Raw genomic sequence first — 20207 nt, 5'->3', positions numbered from 1 at the left:
GTGGTGCAATTTCAATTATAGGAAAGGTAGGGAAGGAGTGTGTGTGTGTGTGTGTGTTGAGAAGAGGGATTTGGTGTTATACTGTGTGTTTTTTTTGTTAATGGAGTTTTCAAAGGTTCTGTGTTTATTCTCTGTGTATTAAGGTAGTTAGTTTTCTTTGTTAATAGAGATTTCAAAGGTTCTGTGTTTATTCTTTGTGTATTAAGGTAGTTAGTTTTCTGTGTACAGTAAGTAGGAAGTAGATTAGTGAGAGTTAATAGAGTGTGTTAGTGTGTAAGAGTAGGTGTATTAGTTAGAAGTAGGTAGAGAGAGTGTGTGTGTGCTCTCGCGCAGGCCGCGGCGGCCTTATCCTTTTAAAAAAAAAAAAAACTTAATTAAAAAAAAAAAAGGTAGAATCGGGATCGGGAATATCTCCCAGACCCAAGCCCAAGCTCACGCTCAGGCCTAGGCCTCAGTCGCCTTTTAAAAAAAACGAATTTTAGCTTCACACGTAGCTAAAAATCGATTTTTTGAGGACCAACGGAACGTCAGATACCCGAAAATTGTGCTGTAAAGCACACAGCGACCCTCTAAGTGATACGCTCGTTTCGAGCTATCACACACTTTAATCAAAAAAATCAAACATTAAAAAACATTCAAAAAACATCAAAAACAAGAAAAAATCAAGTAGAAAACGGGGTGCAAAACACCCACAAAACAAAGCAAGTAACCTTTGAGGGTACTTGCCGACACTTGTAGGGCACCCAAAGCACATGTATCTACGCTCTGGTCATGTGCTAGAGTCCGAACAACTAGCTAGTGCTTCAATTTACGGGGGTACTCACTATCCTTCCACGCTAGGGTCTACGCCCTCGGCGGGGACCCAAGGTAGTGCAACCCAAGACCCAAATATAGCGGCTAGCGACTCTTCCTCTGACTACGATATTATGGAAGAGCATCTTACACAAAGCCCCGGGGGAACAAATGAAACCGTACCTAGCTGGGCCCAACAACCTGGAACTAGTGTTTTTAGCCGTTTGATGGAAACTTTTAGTAGAGCTACGCGCTCTGATCCTACGGCTAGTGTAGAAGAGTGCTCTTGCTCCATCTCCATCTCCATCTTCTTCTTCTTCACCTCCTTGTGTGTGTGTGTATGTGTGTGTGTGTGTGTTGTGTGTGTGTGTGTGTGTGTGTGTGTGTGTGAGAGAGAGAGAGAGAGAGAGAGAGAGAGAGAGAGAGAGAGAGAGAGAGAGAGAGAGAGAGAGAGAGAGTGCGATCGAGCATTGCGACGACGGCACGGCGGTGGCGAAGCGGTTGAGCGCGGCGAAGTGGCGGCTCCTTCTTCTTCGCGGCGAGGAATCCTCCACAAAGCAAGCGTAGAGCGGTGAGTGACACACCATCGCTTTCTTTGATCTTACTAGTTAAGCTAGTTGTGTGCTTGGAGCCATCTGTGGCTCACACACAGTGTTAGGCAAGTCCCTTGCTTCGACAGTGCGGCAAGGAGCGCACAGCTTTGATGTTTGTTCCTGTCAAAGTTAGGAGAGAAAGAAGCCCTCTTGTTACAGTTAGTGTTAGCAGTTTGTTCAGTGTGAGAGGGTTGTCCACCTTTATTCTTCTCCACATTAAAGGCCAAATAAATAGCCTTTGACAATGAATCCGGTTCAAACATACCTACCTCAACACTAATTTGTAGTGTTAAGCTAGATATATATTTACGCTTTGATTTCCTACGACTTGACATTTTATGATTGGAGCGGGCTTTTCGGAGAGAGAATTTTTTTGGTTATATAGCTGATGTAGCATTTTTTTTGAAAAGATGTAATCAATGTGTTTTGTTCACCAAGATAATCACTCCTTGCTTGACTATGAAAGGAATGTACATTGTTTCATCTTATAGCCAACAATTCCAATCCTTGAATGGCCTCCAAAGTTGACACAAACAACATCTTGAATGCCTAAACATCTTGACACTAAATATACCTCCTCAACACTCTGGGAACATGTCGACGCAGCCTCACTCAACTCCCTCTAAAACGTACTCCATCTATCCCTCTTTGACCAACATCTGAGTGTTCCGAGCCTCACTCAACTCCCTCTAAAATGTACTCCATCTATCCCTCTTTGACCAACATCTGAGTGTTCCGAGCCTCCGACCACATTGACACTAAACACGCCTCCTCAATACTTTGGAAACATGCAATCCATGTGCTTTGTTCGTCAAGGGAATCACTCCTGGCTCGACTCTGAGAGAAGTGTGTAATTTCTTTGAAACTTTAACATGTCAAATCTTGTACCCATGTGGACCCAAATGCAGCCAAATCATTGGTCTGTGATGCTTATGCCATGTGTATACAAGATCAAAACCCACTTGCCAAGGACAGCTCTCTGTATAGGTCGAGGCAGCCTCACTCAACTCCTTCTGAAGCGCACTCCATCTGTCTCTCTTTGACCGACATCCTACTATTCCGAGCATCCAAACACCTTGACACTAAACATGCCTTATGAACACCTTTGAAACAAGCAAGCCATGTTCTTCGTTTGTAGTGAAAACCACTCCTCGCTTGCCTCTGAGAGGAATGTGCATTTTTCTCTAAAATCCGCTGCATTTGTTTGTCACTCAACTCCCTTTGGAATTCGGTTCATTGTCCCTTTGAACAAGATCTGAGTGTTCTGAACGTCCAAACATCTTGACACTAAATATGCCTCCTCAACACTTTGGAAACATGTCATGCATGTTTTTCGTTTGCCAAGAAAACCACTCCTCGCTCAACTTTGAGAGTAATGTGCATTTTCTTTGAAATCCACTGCGTTTTTTCATCGAAGTCAAATTGTAGCAAAGGTGACCCAAATTCAGTCACATCATTGTTGTGTGCTACTCACTCCATGGGTATACGGGATCCAAACCCACTAGCCAAGGTCAGCTCTTTGTATACGCCGACGCATCCTCACTCAACTCCCTCTGAAACGTACTCCATCTATCCCTCTTTGACCAACATCTGAGTGTTCCGAGCCTCCGACCACCTTGACACTAAACACGTCTCCTCAATACTTTGGAAGCATGCAATCCATGTGCTTTGTTCGTCAAGGGAATCACTCATGGCTTGACTTTGAGAGAAGTGCATAATTTCTCTGAAACTTTAACATGTCGAATCTTGTACCCATGTCGACCCAAATGCAGCAAAATCATTGGTGTGTGATGCTTATGCCATGTGTATACGAGATCAGAACCCACTTGCCAAGGCCGGCTCTCGGTATAGGTCGAGGTAGCCTCATTCAACTTCCTCTAAAACACACTCCATCTGTCTCTCTTTGACCGACATCCTACTGTTCCGAGCATCCAAACACCTTGACACTAAACATGCCTTATGAACACCTTTGAAACAAGCAATCCATGTTCTTCATTTGTAGTGAAAACCACTCCTCGCTTGCCTCTGAGAGGAATGAGCATTTTTCTCTAAAATCTGTTGCATTTGTTCGTCACTCAACTCCCTTTGGAACTCGGTTCATTTTTCCCTTTGAACAAGATATGAGTGTTCCGAACGTCCAAACATCTTGACACTAAATATGCCTCCTCAACACTCTGGAAACATGTCATGCATGTTTTTCCTTGCTCGACTTTGAGAGTAATGTGCATTTTCTCTGAAATCCGCTACATTTTTTCGTCGCCGTCAAATTGTAGCAAATGCGACCCAAATTGAGTCACATCATTGTTGTGTGCTACTCACTCCATGGGTATATGGGATCCAAACCCACTAGCCAAGGTCGGATCTCCGTATAGGCCGACGCAGCCTCACTCAGCTCCCTCTGAAACGTACTCCATCTATCCCTCTTTGACCAACATCTAAGTGTTTCGAGCGTCCAAACACCTTGACACTAAACATGCCTCATGAACACTCTGGAAATATGTAATTTATGTGTTTCATTTTCCAAGAAATGCGCTCCTCGCTCGACTATGAGAAGAATTCACAGTTTCTTTGAAATTCGTGGCGTTTCCATCACCGTCTAATCTTATAGCCAATGCGACCCAAACACAGCTAGATCATTGATGTTTGCTGCTCACAACATGGGTATACGGGATCTAAATCTACTTGCCAACGTCGGCTCTCGGTATAGGCCGACGCGGCCTCACTCCATTCCCTCTGAAATGCACTCCATTTGTCGGTCTTTGACCAACATCTCAGTGTTCCGAGCGTTCAACCACCTTGACACCAAGCATGCTTTATTAAAACCTTAGAAACATGCAATCCATATTCTTTGTTCACAGTGAAAACCATTTCTCGCTTGCCTCTGAGTGTAATGTGCATTTTTCTCTGAAATCTGCTGCTGCATTTCTTTGTCACTCAACTCCATTTGGAATGTGTCACTCAACTCCCTTTGGAATGCGTTTCATCCGACCACCCAAACTCAAACCATGCCTCCTCAACACTCTAAAAACACGCAATCCTTGGGTTTCATTTGCCTGGGAAACCACTCTTGGCTTGACTCTGAGAGGATTGCATAGTTTCTCTAAAACAATTTTTCTAAAATCATTGGTATGTGCTACTAACACCATGGGTAAATGGGATCCAAACCTACTTGCCAAGACACATTTGACATTACTTGCCAAGACACATTACAATATTATGACTAGAAGAAAGAAGAAATATTTCTAAACAAAACTTTTAATATTTGGAATGGCAAACACATTTTCACATTGGAAGACATTACAATGTCGCAGAAAAAACAAGAGAGTAGCTATAGTCGACAATATGAATCTGTCACGCACAACATTTTTAGTTATTACAACTTTTTAGATTGTACATCCCAAATATAATTGTAGTCAACTAGTGTTTGTCCATATCCCAAAATCATTGTTCTGATGCTTTTCTTTTGCTTAGCTGTGCTGCCTGTGCTTTCATGATTTTTGGAAGCTCGTCCAAAATGCTTCACTAGTCTCCATGATCTTGAAGTATCTTCCCATGTGGCTACCAAGCAAAGCAAGAGCACATGTGTCTCCTCCATATTGCACTACCATATCTCCCTTTTTGGTGTACATGTTCAATATTTGATAGAGATAGCAATGTCCACGTTCCATTCCTCCTACAACAAGAGGACTTGTGAGATTAGGAGAAAAGTAGAGTTATCAATTACCCCACACAGTAAAAGCAATCGATTACCCTACGCAAAAATAGACGTACCTCTCAATGGTGTTCCATCTTCTTGCATGAACCATTCACCCTCTTGGATTGTATCTAGCCATGTGTCCTCATCTGGTTTCATAACTTCAGCAATTGGGACTTGGTGTTTCTTGAAAACGATAAGAAGAAGTGATCTTATGATCATATTAGCATCCTTGCATACTGGTGTCTTGCAAACTATGATTGTGGTGTATGCTAGCTCCTAGCCTCCTACGGCTGCTGCAACATCATGTACCATTTGATGTTGGCTAGGTATGCAAACAACAATAGATATGCCATTGACATTTGCTGTCAAAAAACTCAGACATGCAACTTTGCCAAAATGACAGACGTCCATGTCATTCCATTCTTGTGCAGATGAAGAAGGTATACCATGCACAAGGCAATTTGGAGGCAGAAACATGATTGAAGTGGACACCGAAGCAGCCACCCAAACCCCATCTCGGACATACACACGGTCATCCTTTTTTACATTGCCTTCAATCCGTGCCAACATGGAGCCAACAATCTCATTTTCTTCCATGCTTGTATGCAAGAAGGAGATAGATACATTCTGCTCGTCGAACACTGAAGAACACAACCAACAAAACAAAGTAGTTGGTCAACGATATATATGCTTGAAAAATTGATAGCATTGAAATTCTCAAAATAGTTATTGCAGAAACCTAAATCAGTGCTCGCCACCATCTGTTGATCTCCCTCTTGATCTAACAATTGCTCCAAGGACTGGGAGAATTCTTTGAGCTCTTTTTCAGTTGACCCGACCCCATCATGCTCTATATTATATATCAGTTAAAATGATTCTTGGTAAGACAGGACCCTCGGATTTTGTAATAACTAGATTAATGCAAGTAGTTTGCAACTCACTTCTTTTCTTTAGCTTGCTTGAGGATGATTTCTTTCCTATGTCTTTCGGGGTCCCAATCTGCAACATAAAACTGTTTGCAAAGTCACAATTTCAAAATGACGAGTTCGAAATGTTTCAAGCTCTAAACATACTCTAGAATACGATACTTGGCCGACTTTCTCAGATGTAGTGACTATTCTTGTTGCAGTAGTGGGTTTTGTAGGTGTTTTTGGAGTCTCCACTCGGACAACCCTCTGAGCATGTTCCTCCCTCTCTTTGATAGCATTGTTATGCTGCAATTCTTACATGGCCGGGAATCTGCCCTCCTTATACTCAAGGAACCAAGGACATGATAAATAAATTGTTTTGTTGAAGTTACGTGCCAACTGCGCTGGGTTGAAAATAGTCTCTTTCTTTGAGATGTCCAATAGGTTAGATAGAGTCCGAGCGCTTCTAATGTTGAAGCCACACCTAGTCAACCACCTACAAAAACCAGAAGACGTTAGTCCAGCTGCATTCGTTCTATTTTGAGCCCTTTGAATACAAAAAGTGCCAAGAGCAATATTCCAACCTGCAAAGGAATCTTTGACCAGCGCCCGTTAGCGCTTTCTTAACCTCTGGGCTACCTCTTTCTGAAGATTTAAATTTACCGAGCTCGTATTGGAATGCCTCATTTCTATGAGTCAACTTTGCTTCATCTAGAAAGGAATGAAGCATCTCTTCAACGCCAAGCTTGGATGTGATATTTCTCATGCCTTGGAAAAACTTGGGCATGTTCGGGATCCGTTGGTTGTGTCTGTGGTGCATAGCGCCTTGGGAAATCTTATGGAAGTTAACTCTGGGTGCATAGCACCATTAGAAATTTTGAGGAAGCTAAGCTTGATGGTCAGCTTCAGTCTGGGGCGCATAGCGCCCTATAGGTCCTTTACTTTTTTTTTTAACGGCAATGCAATTTTCAGTAAAGAGTTTTTTTCAGAGAGCAATTGAACCAAACAAAATCCCACCATTGAATGCAACAATTCTCTGGGGCGCATAGCGCTCTGGAAAACATTTTGCAATGCAATGCAATTTTCAGCAGAGAGATTTTTGAGAGAGCAATTGAACCAAACAAAATCCCCCCATTGAATTCAACAATTCTCTGGGGCGCATAGCGCCCTGGAACATTTTGCAAGGATGCTACAAGAGTTAGATGATAACTCACAGAGATATGCAGCAAGGAGCTGGACTAAGAGACGCCAATTGAACCCACCAGTTCTTTGGGGCGCATAGCGCTCTGGAAGACTTTCAACAGAACAATAAAATTTGGTGCAAGGGGTCGAAAAAGCCGGAGTATGATACATTTAACAAATAAAACTAACATCTGGGGCGCATAGCATCATCAAAAAAGTTGAGGAAGTTAAGCTTGATGGTCAACTTTAGTCTGGGGCGGTTTAAGAGAGCAATTTCTCAAGGACTCTACAAGAGTTAAATAATAACTCACAGGAATATGCATCAAGGAGCTCGATTAAGAGATGCCAATTGAACCCACTAGTATTCTGGGGCGCCTAGCGCTTCGGAAGACCTTCAACGCAACAATAACCATCATCAAAATTCACCTATAACCTGGGACGCATTGCGCTCTGGAAAATCTTCAAAATGTCAAATACCAAATCAAATTCTTATACTACACTACTGTGGGCGCATAGCAAGGGGATAAACACTGTAGAAAATATTAAATACAATTGTTAGTCACCTTCCTCTAGAGGTAATTCCAAAAAAAAATCTAGTGATTTTATTCAATTAGGTTTAACAAAATGTCAAATACCAAATTGAATTTTTATAATATACTACTTTGAAGCATAGCGCTACTCAAAAAAACCATACAACTCATAGCAAGGTGATAAACAATTGTAGATTTTTTTAAATACAATTGTTTATCCCCTTGTTCTATAGGTAAAATCTTGATTTTATTAAACCTATAGGATAAAATCTAGTCCAAGGGGTCGAAAAGAGCTAGAGTATGATAAATTTTACCGATACAATTTATGAAAAATGACTTTTCTGCAACACTTTGGGGCTTGGTTCTGACCTATGTGGTGTTCATGTCATTCCATTCACGTTGTACCCATGTTAGATAACTAGGCCTCGCTTGATGGGCGGGTCAGTACCAGGAGAATAGGGGGCTTGGGTTTCCCCAACTCACATGTTTGCTTGGTTCTGACCCATGTGTGATACGTGTGATGATGTGATTGCAATGGGGGTCATAACCAGGCGAGTAGAGAGCTTGGTGACTGCTCAACGCCACCTTCGCTTGGTTCTGACCTTTATTGGCTGTCAAAACCGCGAGGGGGGGGGGGGGGGGGGGGGTTCATTCCAGTTACGCTGTACCCAGTACAGGGGTCAGATTCAAGGGAATAGGGGTCATAATCAGGTGTCAGAACTAGGTGAATAGGGGGGGGGGGGGGGGGGGCGTCTAAAAATCCCCAAACAACACTGTTCGCTTGGTTCTGACCTTTGTGGTGTTAATGTCATTCCAGTCACACTGTATCCATGTTAGATAACTAAGCCTCGCTTGATGGGCGGGTTAGTACCAGGAGAATAGGGGGCCTGGGTTTCCCCCAACTCACCTGTTTGCTTGGTTGAGACCCATGTGTGACACGTGTGATAATGTGATTGCAATGGGGCTCATAACCAGGCGAGTAGAGAGCTTGGTGATTGCTCAATGCCACCCTTCACTTGGTTCTAACCTTTATTGTCTGTCAGAATCGCGGGCCGAGGGGGGGGGGGGGGGGGGGTTCATTCCAGTCACGCTGTACCCAGTACAAGGTTAGATTCAAGGGAATAGGGGTCATAACAAGGTGTCAGAACCAGGCGAATAGGGGGGGTTTGAAAATCCCCAAACGACACTATTCGCTTGGTTCTGACCTATGTGGTGTTAATGTCATTCGAGTCATGCTTTACCCATGTTAGATAACTAGGCCTCGCTTGATGGGCGGGTCAGTATCAAGAGAATAGGGGGACTGGGTTTCCCCCAACTCACCTGTTTGCTTGGTTCTAACCCATGTGTGACACGTGTGATGATGTGATTGCAATGGGGGTCATAACCAGGCAAGTAGAGAGCTTGGTGATTGCTCAACACCGCCCTTCGCTTGGTTTTGACCTTTATGGGCTGTCAGAACCTTTATGTCTTGCTATGCATTGATGAGATTTGTGAGATTTACAAGACTTTGCAAAATAGTTTGCGACATTGTTAGGAAAAAAATAGGGGTCTAGTATATTTTAACCGCATGAAATTGTAAAGTTCCGATTAGAATGTGAGCTTGCCTTTATAAAAAAAAAGAAAATTTACACAAATTTGTATTTTAATTACCTAAAATTGTAAAGTCCCGGTTAGATTGTCTTGCACCCTATTATGGTTAGAGGTTCAAATGCAACAATCTGTCCAACCCATCACCCTGATATGCTTAGAGATTCAAATCCTTAGAATTTCAACATTAAAGAACAATCAAATTCTTATATATTTACCAAAATGCAAGATGCATTGTTAATAAGCTCACACAGATGCAAATACATTGACCATATGGAGAAGCTTATATGCACATAAATGAAAATACACTCACTTGAGTTTAGTGCACAGAAAGCACTAAGAAGATAGTGCTCTATATGTAATTCCAAAGAAAATATATCATTCTACGTTTTTTGAGGTTTTAAAATAGAAGGTTAGCCAAAACGTCCAATGTTTAGCATGTTAAAGCCTAGGTATTCAAAACTGGCAAGAATATTTGAGGGAGCCTATTAGATACATAGCACGATAGTCTAGTTCTTGGTATGAAAGTGCCACTAGAAGAGAAACTATATTCTGCATCAATTTTGAAATAGAAACAAGAGTCCAATAAGTTAAAAAGGTGCTTATTATTGCCCATGTATAAGAAAAGTTTAATGAATAGCTTTAACCGGCTTCAAAAGAACATATCTAGTTTATATAGTAAATAGACAACATTTCTAGTTTCAAGGGGTTACTATCTAGAGGGGACAAGATTATAGAGTTCACCGCCACCTCACTGGACAAGGTCTCGGCTCTAATTTTTTTGAGACATTATTCCTCTTGCTCTATCACTCTCACCGGTATGGATTTTTTTATGTTCTATCTCAACCTCTCGCTCTATCACTCTATCTCTTTGGCACATATTTTTCCATGCTCTTGAACTCATGTTCTTCAACTGAATAATCTTGGTCCAAAACATTCATTTGCCAGTATGACACATAGGTTGTCTTTAGCACCATCCTAAGGTGGTTGATAGAAAGCCTTGTGTAGTCTATTAACAGGCAACCCATTTGTCTATAAATATAGCATATCTAACAAAAAAATCACTAGGTTATCAATAAGCCTCATCTCATGGATTCTTCTCAAATGGTGAGTTTGTTTTTGGGTTCTGCTACATCGCAACCTATTGCTATTGATTGTCCACAAAGATATGTTATGCTCAACCCAAAAGATCATGGAGGGTCAAGCAACTCTGAGGTGTTTGCTCTTTTGCCTACTCCGAAGGGTGAGATTCAAACTCGTGTGAGGGATGGTGTCATGATAGGGGGGGAATTCCACTTTGTTCTGGATTTGACTTTTGCAAAGAAGTTCTTGATCATTCAAAATGAAGGATCCTCAAGTAATATGACACCTGCTATGTTTCAGAACAAGGACAAAGATCCTATGATCGATATATCATCAAGTTCTTCGGATGCGCTTGATGAAAAACCAATGCCCCCATCCTTTGAATATGAGGTGCTTAGTGACAATTTCAAGGAAGAGGTAGTAAATGACTTTGGCTTTCTTGGTGGCCTTGACAACCATGACATAGATAAAAAAAATGGAGAATTTTAAGAGTATTACACCTGATTTCGATGGTGCAAAAAGCACTTTGAAGTGCATTCTTTTGTCTATGCACAAGTATCACAGATTAAGTAGAGTTATTTCAAGCTATGAAATTATTGAACAAGTTGATGAGATTCCACAATGCTACAATGGAAATTGTGTATATGAATTGCCCCCCTGTTCGTGATGGCGGCTCAACTATGGTGGGGATGGAACTGAAATATGATGGCCATTGTTGGGTGAAGACGGTGCAAACTAGGATGAAGTTTCCTGCTGTGGTGAGGAGAAGCAAATGTGGTGGACATCTAATGTGCAATAACCTTATGTGTCCCATTAAGTCACATAGTGGTGTACCAAATGAAACAACATGACCTGGAAAACTTTTACATGTTATCCCATCAGATGGTATGAAAAGCAATGCAAATGGTTCTCGCACTTGCTCCATTGCAGTGAAGCACCGATAATGTTACAAGATTGCCCATGCTACGTATATTATGTGGTGGTAGATAGCAATAAGACCTGTTTTTTCATTCATCAAGGTACACACAATCATCCAGTGGCCAAAGGAGTGCTGAGATCTGCTATCATGAGAACACGTGAACTTGTGTGTCTCGTGTCATTTCAGAGGTACCAACAACAGCACTGAGGCAAATGCAATTGAAACTTGCTAAGCAAATGGTAATGGGAGCTATCATACGAGAGGATGGCGGTGGTGAATTAAATATTTATGAGCTCTTATCAGTTTTGGAAGAGATGAGACCCTTGGTGCATATGCATAGGTTTATTATGTAACTAGTTTGACTGGAAATGTATTTTTTGTTAATTTTTAGGCACTAACACATTTTGTTTTATGTAGATTCAAACAAATGATAAAAGAGGCAAGTGGTAGCAGAATTGGTATTGGTGTCGAAACACAACTATTAAAATTAAAAGGCACTTGTGGATATCCTTTTTTCCACGGTATCTTATTTCTTGGTCAAAGTAGTGACCCACATAGAAGATGTCATCTTTTCAAAATGTCAACCGTTGGAACTGGATCTGGAATTGAGCTAGTGAATAGAATGCGTCAGGATGAATCTAGTGATCTATGCAGGAGTTGGGTTTGCTTTGATCATGTTCGACGAGTGTTCGACTGGACAACCATGACAACACATGTGTATGATCCAAAGTTCATTTGTGTGAATACAATCGGTCGAGTCATTGCTTCTGAAAATGAGTTCATCTTATATTATATTGTAGGATCCAAGAGATGCAAACTATAGCAATATGCAAAATGAAAGAGGAGGATACAAAAGCCCAAGTCATGTTCTGGGAGATGATGAATGCAGTGATGTTGGATAATGGGCATCCGCCAATAGATTTTTGAGGGTTCATGGTTGACGAAGCCGCTGCAAACTGGAGAGCAGTTCAAACGGTTTTTAATGGAGGACCGCAAAATGTGATGGATGAAAGAGAACGCTCATGTTTGTTTCATTGGGAACAAAGCCTAAATATTCACACTAACCAATTTGTACACAAGAACTTTCAAGACAACACAAGAGGCTTTCTGAAATTTGGCGTTGCGCTCGGAGTGAGGAAGAAGCTACAACCATATATAGATGGATCCATTCTTGGTGGGCTTCTGGCAAGGTGTCACATGTAAATATTCCCCAAATGGATTGTTGGATGAGTTGTGGCATGTTCGCTACCCACGTTGGAGGAAGTTTCTTGTGGAAGTAAGTGTCCATGTTGTCGGTGGTCAAATTTTGAACCATTTTTTAAAGGCAATAATGACGGGATATTTTTTTAGGATCCAGAGGACATTACATTCATTCCAAAAACAAATTTATCTGAGACAAAGCATGCCAGTTGGCTAGATGGAGAAGGAAACAAACAAATGCTCAATTTGTATGATGCAAGTGATTCTGATCTAGCAAACTCGTCGTTGCAAAGTGTGAAGATGCTTGCATTTGTGGAAGGTAGATACCATGGGGTTGGACCTTCCGCAAAAAAACTAGCAAGACGGATTTTGCAAGGGCATGCTCCAGCTGCTGCAATGCTTTCTCGAGAGGTGGATGAAGCGATCGGGGGGACCCCAATTTACCGATAGCCTCCTGTGGAAGGGGATAATATCACAATAACACGAAAGCAAAGAATGACTGGTCCTGTGACACAAGAGGAGGAAAATGCTTCCCATAGACCAGAGTATGTCACTCAAAACATACCAAGAAGGGTAAGACAGACGTCTCATTCAACATCAACAATCATAGAAGAAGACAAAAATGAAGAGATGATTGTTGAAGAATCTGATATTCTACAAAACAATGTGGGCAATTTGAAGAGTCCCTAAAGGTAGCAGAGTGCAATGTCAAGGATGGTGGCTGAAAAATGCGAAAAGAATATTAGAAGTACTAGAATGGGTGTAGTAGCACCATCATTTTGGTGCATTAGAACTTGGGACAATGGAAATGAGGGAGGGCAAGGTCAAGGGTCAAAAGCTCAAAACATGTGGTTTTGCAATGACAATGTGGATTACACGTGGAAAATCTGCAACACAATATCCCATTGTCCACGGTGAGTGCCAGACACATGGCCTGTGGAAAAAGGGTTAAATTCGACTCCTGCCAAAATGAAGATGCTAGAGGAAGGTGGATTTAAGGTTCAGAAACGGTTAATGAATATGCCGTCAAACATGCACTATCGTCCAGGTGTCTCAGCCGCTGCAGCCAAACGAATTGACTCTGTAATATCTATGGAGGCTAAGATTGAGGAGCATGTGGTAATCAAAGAAAAACAACATGAGAGGTTTATGGTGGGGACTTCGAGTTCACTCGTATGTGATGAGCTGTATGAAGTTCACATCGCCACAAACCCCATGTGTACATGTCTAGACTTTGCAGATCGAGCAGCACAAGGACGACCGTACCTAGCATGCAAACACATCTACTATGTCTTCCTACGTATCTTTGGGTTAGATGTAAACAATAATATGTTCATCCATCAGTGTAAGCTCACAAATGAGAACCTTGCATGCATGTTCAATGCGCATCACACCTTCTAGATTGTGGGAATTTCATGTCCTTCAGCCAAACTCCCCATTAGAGATCATTGGTTATCAAAAATTGTAACTTTATTGATTTTTGTAATTGTGTTGGTTCTCCTAGCTCATTTGTTGAGCATTTGATGGAGATTTTGACAGGTAAGATCTTGGAATTGGCCCGTTTTTGTTGCCCAATTATGTTCATTGTTGTTTTTCATTAGTTTAACCCTTCTAATTCTAAGTCTTGAGTTGTTCGATGACCTTGGATTGTTAGTTGATCTTCACACTATCTAACTTAACTACTATCATTGCTTCACCATATATATTGGAGTAGACCAAGCTCCAAATGCAAGTAGTGTTTGAAGAAAGTGGATAATGTAGAAAATATGTATTGTGATTTGCTCCATCAACTTAGGCCACGAGTTGCAAACTGTTTTCTTTGTTGTCTTGGTGCCACAAGAGTTCTAGATCATTACTTAGTGATAATTTTTATAACTAGTTTTTTTGATTGGGAGTAAGCTTTAAGAGTGAGCTTTTTTTGGTCGAGAGCGAGCTTGGTAGGTGAGATATTTTAGGGAAGACGAGACACATGGCACAAGAAAAGTAAAAATCTCACTCCACTGCTCGCTTGCACAGCTCGCTCCAAACCTGCACTCAAGCTAAACAATTAGTAATTGCTCAAATTGCTTTCAACATTTTCGTGGGCTTATGCTATATATCCTCAAAGAATTGAAAGCTGATGAACTAGGGACTTATTTAACTACCTATGGAAGTTACAAAGGTGTTAAGATTATCACCAATCTTCTCAAGCCTTGTATTGATGATGATGATTCACCCTCACTAAAATGACCCAACTCCCTTAACACCCCCAATTCTTTCACTTCATTCCTAATACCCAGCTCCTCCTCTAATTTCACTAGAGGAAAATCTTGTAGCTTCACCAGGGGAAGAGGAAGGAACACCTCTATCAGGCACCTTCTTGACTTATGATCACTTACGATTGTGCACCTTGCAATTGGCCCTTGTGGAAGATTATCTCTCACCAAGAAGACATATGGCAAAGAGTATATTTACGAACATTGTTTTTTTAAAATGTACTTCTCGATTGGGTACACCCCAATACTCTTTTTTGTGAACGTTTTGACTTATTGTTTGGAAACCATGAGATATTTGATAATGTTCTTATTGGTTGGAAATATCAACAACCTATTAAGAATGTGGTCTACATTAATGATTTCTTACGATACAACACTATGCCTCACTGTGATTGTGATAAATTTATCCCATACTGCAAAGATTTTGATACTTATGGCTTATATGTCTGCACTTGTAATCTGGATCTCATTGAAAATACCACAATCCGAAAAATCCTTGCTAAGGGACTTAATCACATACCCATTTTTCCTAAAAACCCATATCTAGCTTTAATAGATTTGTTTAGCTGTTTAACTGGACTTAGTTAAATTGGTTGAAAAATGCTTCTTTCAAAAGATCTCACATATACCTTTTCATTGGCTGTCTACTGAAAGCTCTTGGATCACACCACAACTAGCTGTCGATTTTCAAAACTTTCACAAGACTGGTTTATTATAGACTTGATAAAAGCTCCATTTGTCCCACTCTTATATGCAAAAACTTGGCTTGGAATGCAACTCAGTCTAGGATTTCTGGGAAGAAATTCACAGCACTTCATACATCTCCTTATGAGGTTACCTATAATATTTCAAAACATCTAGAAAATATGGGGTATTTTATGCAAGATACCAAACTTCCAGTACTTTTTCGCACCTATAAGCTACACAAGCATAAGTTTAGATGGATATCTGATGCCTCGAATATTATTTTTCTATAATTACCAAAGATATTACCCTGTGCCTTGACCTTATTCTTTCAAAATTTGAAAATATTTGTGCCTCTAAACAAAAAATATGCTCTAACTTTCTTCAAATACACTATAACCCATTCTGGTTGGTAAAAACTGCCACTGAGGTTACTCTAAAACTCCTTAAACAACTTTTTCATCTCTTCACAGCTAATATTACTCATTGCTATGAGAATATACCTTTGGAAGGTGAATTAGGACTGAAAGATGTTCTATCTCAGATGATTAAGCTTGCCTTCAAGAATGCTAGGAATAACGATTTCTTCTACATATGGCTCTCCACAAAAACTAGATGGATTAAAAAATCACTATCTTCTCATCCCCTTAACTTTGATGAAATAAAACTATTTAAAAACATATCTTGGGTACTTGATAACTGTACCATTCTGTTTGGAGGACAATGCTTGAATCAAAGCCAGGGCATTCCCATGGGATTTTCCAGCTCACCTCTTATGTGTAATCTATCTGTAGCCTTCTTTGAAGACAAATGGTTTCTCAAAACCATGAGTGACAAAAGTAACTATAGTAAACTTTCACTTTTTAATCATACTTACATTTATATAGATGACTTAGTAAGCCCGAACAATATATTACTCTCAGAAGAAATTAATCATGTTTATCCCAACTGCTTAAAAATTGAACCAATCTTTAAACATGGGTTTGCTTCACCACCTGGCTTCTTTGCCATTACTCTCCAATTCGTTAACTTTACAATTGGACTACATAACCCATGTGTAGGAAAAGAAACCTTTTAGATATCCCACCTATTGAACTCTTAAAAAGGAACAATAACCGACCACATAAAGCTGCTCTTAGTACTTGTATCAGCCTCCTAGACCTAATAATATACTCTTCTTACAACTTCTTCTTTGCTTGGGAAGATATTAAGATACTTATACATAATTTTTGCCTTAATGGATTCAAAAGAAAGGACATAATTAAGTGAATCACGCAATCCCTTTCTCAAAACGATTGGCCTGGCTTACTTTTCAACCACAATAACCTCATTTCTCTGATTAGGTAGTAGGCCCATTCACAATGGGCCTACTACCGACCCATTGTGTATGGTGCCTGGGACAAGGCAAGCACGCGCGCGCTGTCGAGAAATTTGCGGTCTTGCCAGGAAAGCACCGGGCTTATTGCTGTGAGAGTTTGTGAGAGAACTCAACAAAAACTATATGAAGGAGTTAAACCATAGATGCCATGAAGAATAGGGTTTGGAAAGAAGTGCAATCAAAGAAGACTCACTCTTTCTCTCTTGCACTCACACACACAAAGAAAGAACGCAAAAGAGAATGTCAAAACAATACGAAGATGAAAACATCAAGGCTATGGTCATATTGTATCATGGGTAATATGAAAGGGTTAATGGATGAGTTAATGGCATTCAATCTTGGCTGACCAAATAGGCTACGAATTGTTCTTTGGAATTGTAGTTTTGTGCTTACCATAATATATATATTTTGTCTAGTGATTGGGATTAATTGTGTGTACAAATCCTCTTGGTTCATAGCAAGATAACTACGCTTACATCAAAAGAAAAATTATAGTCTATGAGAGGTAGTATGATGGGATCCGGTGATAGAAGTATTTCATTGAGCCTTTCAGGGCCGAAGAGAAACACTATACGTTGTTGAAAGTGTATTTTACGGCTAATCCATACGTTAATTCTAATAGATCGTACAGAGTGAAAGCGATAGAAATGATCATCATGTGGGTTATTCATCTAGGATAGTATGTGAGAAATGTAGATATGAGAGAAGTGAAGAGATGAGAAGTTTCCCTCCCAAGCCCTATTCTTGCCCGTAGGCAATAAGGATACTGCGGGGAGAGATGTACTTGTAGCAAGAGAACCTAGAGAGGATGAATTACTAAGAATGAGAGAGATAGGTTTGGTTAAGGGGATGAGATTAGATACATATATATATATATATATATATATATATATATATGTTGGATTAGAGATGAAAATGAAAACAACAAGAAATCAAGAAAACATCAATGTAGAACACATCTTACTTGAAACCCTTCGGCACCATTATTGATGGGAGAGAGAAGAAGAGTGGATAATTCCACTTTGATTGATACACCAAGTGCAAGACCTTCTTTGATTAGAGTTGATCTTCCAAGGTTAGCTTGTTGCAAGAATGGCTAGTCTCCCTCTAGGAAAAAGTGTAGGCTTGGGCTTATGTTAATGGCTAAGTACAATTACGCATTACTACTCACTCCCTCATGAATTCCTCTCATCAATGGCTTGAATGCTTGAGTTCTTTCCAAGGAAGAAGAGGTCCCCTTTTATAGGTGAAGGGAACCCCCAAGGGTTTACACAAGAAGAGAGGAGCCAGTGTGAACATGAATTGGAAAAGTTGGAAATGAGCTGTCCTTGCATGATGTGGGCAGACTGGGGTCCAGTATTTTGATCATATCTCCTCAACCGTGGCTCCAAATAAAAAAGTAAAAATATGGGCAAAAACTTCAGCTCATTAGCTACGATTTTCATCTAAAAATTGTTTTCCAATTCGGATTGGAACCTTGTGTAAAAAATTCATCAAAATAGGGTCCATTTATGGAAGCAAAAGTCTTCATGTGGTCTCCTTAGCCTAGACTTTCATTTAATTCCAAAGGACACCTCATGCCCTATGAAAGCATGACATTGCTCCTTGACAAAGTTTTGTAATCATGCTTGCAATAATTCATTAAAATAAGTGTATCTTTGAAATCATGCCACCTAGTGTCCCACTAGGATTTGATTCTCTCCTAGTAGCTATTTAAAAAGAAATATAAGAAAAGTATAAAAAATACATAGAATATATATATATTGGAGTTTACCCTAGATATAGGATCTAGCTAGGGTGTGAGATGATAATGAAATAGTAGAAATAAAGAATCAATGCTTTTTGCCCCAAGTTAAAGAGGCGGAGCTATTGATGCTTTTCCCATAGTATTTTCTGATGGTAAAGTAAGGATATGTTACCCTTGAGAAAAATAATAGGATGAGATAGAAGGCTTATTATTATACTTAAATATGCATATGTACACTATAGGAAATATAATTATGTATCTAAAAAAATACAAGATAGATCTTGTAGCATGCGTTCCTACTATGTACGTGTCACAGCACGACAGCGCGCACACACACACACATATACCTATACAACAATTAGATTATATAAATAGAACAAATTTTTTTCCCCTTTTTTACAAGGATCCCTATCTACCTTGTTCATAGCTCCTAGGTTGAAACCTAAACTATCGTACAAGTCTGTGTTTTCTTTTAAATAGAAAAATGGGGGGGCTTCCCTCTTCCTTGTATTGTCTCATGGGTACCCACCCGTAAGGAGATTATGTGAAGATCGTGGCTTTCATTACCCCAAAACTTCACGCCCGTGCTCTCTCTGTCCCCGTTGACTATACTACAACACATAGTAGCCTAATGCTAACTCCTACACACGCTCTCTCTCCCTCTCAACTCCCGGTGCGCAAACAGGAGTGGCCATAGCAGTGGCTTGGGAAACTGTAGGGTATTGTCTCATGGGTACCCACCCCTAAGGAGATTATGTGAAGATCGTGGCTTTCATTACCCCAAAAATTCACACCGGTGCTCTCTCTGTCCTCGTTGACTATACTACAACACATAGTAGCCTAATGCTAACTCCGACACACACTCTCTCCCCCTCTCAACTCCCAGTGCGCAAGCAGGAGTGGCCATAGCAGTGGCTTGGGAAACTGCAGGCACTGAATACTCGGATCGTGGGGCGTCTTCGCACCTTGAGCAAACTGGATGCACTATAAAAGGTGAGGGTGCTTTGGCCCCTCACTTAGTCTGTGGGTGTATCTCTCTTTGTGTGTGTATTTCAAGCAAGGTGTGAGGGCTTTAACACTGTGCAGCTATGGAGGTGGTTGAGCTACCGTCATAGGTTGGTATTCTCCTTGTTAATGGTACCTTGATGACTTAGAATAATGTTGTTGTACATACTGCATGAAAATTTCCTGTTACTGTGATGAGCTTAGTTTATTTTCCACATATTGCACAGGTACTACCTGGCTTAACCTGGGTTTTTCGTTGGGTATTTTGCCGCGATAGCATACTGTGCATAAACTGGTTGTTTAAGGGATGGATGGTGAAACACGTTGGTTTGCGGTACCTGTTTTTTTTTAATAAAATTGGAGATGAGTATTGAGGGGATTAATGATTTTTTAACCCATACTAATCACGCTGATTACTATTTGGTTTTTTGGCTTTTTTATGGTAGGATGTTGCTTTTTATACAGTGGGTTATGAACAAAAAAAAAGAAATTGATAACTTGTATATTGCCTTAAATACATTGCGGTTGAGGTTTTTGGAAACCCATGCATAATCATAATCGTGGTGCTTGATATTGCAGTGTTCGGACAACAAAATAATGGGGGATCTTTGGGTATTGAAGTATGTCTGGTTTGTCATGATAATACG

At 40.4% G+C, this 20207-nt stretch overlaps 2 pseudogenes; both read right to left on the bottom strand.

Annotated features, from left to right (window-relative positions):
• Positions 1-4826: 4826 nt before the first annotated feature.
• Positions 4827-5301, bottom strand: LOC147430752 (uncharacterized; annotated as a pseudogene).
• Positions 5302-5456: 155 nt separating this feature from the next.
• LOC147430751 (uncharacterized) lies at positions 5457-6289 on the bottom strand (annotated as a pseudogene).
• Positions 6290-20207: the final 13918 nt, after the last annotated feature.

The sequence above is a fragment of the Adiantum capillus-veneris genome, chromosome 21 (genome assembly GCF_014529385.1).
Source record: "Adiantum capillus-veneris isolate H3 chromosome 21, ASM1452938v2, whole genome shotgun sequence".
In the NCBI taxonomy this organism is placed as follows: Eukaryota; Viridiplantae; Streptophyta; class Polypodiopsida; order Polypodiales; family Pteridaceae; genus Adiantum; species Adiantum capillus-veneris.
This window is presented reverse-complemented; position numbering and strand designations above follow the sequence as displayed.